Here is a 2000-nt window from a genome sequence, read left to right as displayed (position 1 = left end):
GTATGTAGGTATGTGTGTGTGAATGTACACATGTACATATAGATGAAGGTATATGTATAGATATGTGTATGTGTTTATATATATATATAGTCTGTGTGTGCACGTGTGTATGTATATATGTATGTAGATATATGTGTGTGAATGTACACATGTACATGTATAGATATGTGTATGTGTTTATATGGCGTTAGGAAGGGCATCCAGCTGTAGAAACTCTGCCAAATTAGATTGGAGCCTGGTGTTGCCATCCGGTTTCACCAGTCCTCAGTCAAATCGTCCAACCCATGCTAGCATGGAAAGCGGACGTTAAAGATGAATGTGTGTGTGTGTGTGTATGTGCACGTGTGTATGTATATATGTATGTAGATATATGTGTGTGTATGTATATATACATATTTATATTGCAAGAAAGAGAGAACAGTATTAAAAGATGTTTTTTTTCATTGTATCTTTATTATTTTTCTTACTAGATGTTTTCTTTTGTTGTTTTCAACTTGAAAATTTTTTTTATTTGATTTCTTGCATAATTAATATAGTTTAATTAACAACACTGTTAAAACATCATCATCATCATCATCATCATTTGTATTAATCTAACATGTCTGAGGTGACCTGCAATGTTTGTGATGTGCAATAACCACTCTGTCCCCTCCATATCTCTGTCCCCTGTCCCTTGTTCCTCTTCAGGATTAATTAAAACAAAATAGAATAAAATTTTTAAAAATGTGATGATAATTTTCTGAACCTGATCAATGGAAAGAAATCCAAAGAACCACTGCAAATAATGGTTTTAAATTCTGGCACAAGGCCAGCAATTTCGGGGAAGCAGGGGTGAGTCAATTACATTAACCGCAGTACACAACTGGTACTTAAGGGATGAAAGTCAAAGTCAACCTTGCCAGAATTTGAACCCAAGACATAAAGATGAATGAAACGCCACTAAGCCAGCATTGTAAATAATAATGACCTTTATATTTTTCAATAATGTTTATACTTTTCCAGGCCATATTTCTTACATAACACCCTGACACCATCATCATCACCATCATCATCAAACATCTGTTTTCCATGCTGGCATGGGTGGACCGGTTTGAGAGGAACAGGCAAGCCAGAGAGCTGCACTAGGCTCTGTTTGTCTTTTTTGGCTTGGTTTCTATGGCTGGATGCCCTTCCCAATGACAACCACCACAGAGAGTGTACTGGGGTGCTCAACAATGTGTGTCAATTAACATCTAAAATAATTAAGAATTTGGTGAAGGTTTAGGACAATGGTTCTCAACCATTTTTTGCTTTTGAACTGCTTTGATTCCCTTTTTTACCCAGGTGGTGGTGGTGGTAGTGGTTGAGGGACCCTCGTAGTCATTTGATGCCTAAATACTCCTTTTATGATTTTTATGATTAAATATTATTAGGACGATTTTGTAAAAAATTGTCCAAATAATTTTTGTATTGAAATATAACCAGTTTGTTACACACAAATTTTAACAAAAACTTATAATGAACCCCTGTTGAGAACCCCTGGTTTAAGAGAATGACTGACTTTTCCATTCTCAAGTTGATAGTTCAAAGTGGGGAGATGGAAGATTTGTTTGAGCATCAGAGCAAATTTCCTTGCAATTTTGTAAGATTTATTTCAGTTCTTTACGTCTTAAAGTTTGAATTTCACTGAGGTCAACAAGAAGCGTTTGGCCCCTTTAATTGATTAAATAAAGTTCCAGTTCAGTAGTGAAAGCATGTGGCCTAATAGTTAGGATGTTGCACCCATGATTGCAAGATCATGGTTTCAATTATTCATCATCGTGCCAGCAACAACCTTGAGCACCTCTTTGAGTTCCATATATCTAACACGTGGGCATGTCTACAAAGTCAGAAAACAGCATGGTCCAGATGGACTATATGTAATCTGAACCTTTCCCCCCTTGTTTTATTTTCTTTTTTTACGGCTATGGAGATTCCGATTCTGAAAATAAATTTTCAAAAATCTCAATTTCAAAATTTCG

Source organism: Octopus bimaculoides, chromosome 2 (assembly GCF_001194135.2).
Source record: "Octopus bimaculoides isolate UCB-OBI-ISO-001 chromosome 2, ASM119413v2, whole genome shotgun sequence".
Taxonomy (NCBI): domain Eukaryota; kingdom Metazoa; phylum Mollusca; class Cephalopoda; order Octopoda; family Octopodidae; genus Octopus; species Octopus bimaculoides.
The sequence above is the reverse complement of the archived record's forward strand: the minus strand, read 5'-3'. Positions refer to the sequence as shown.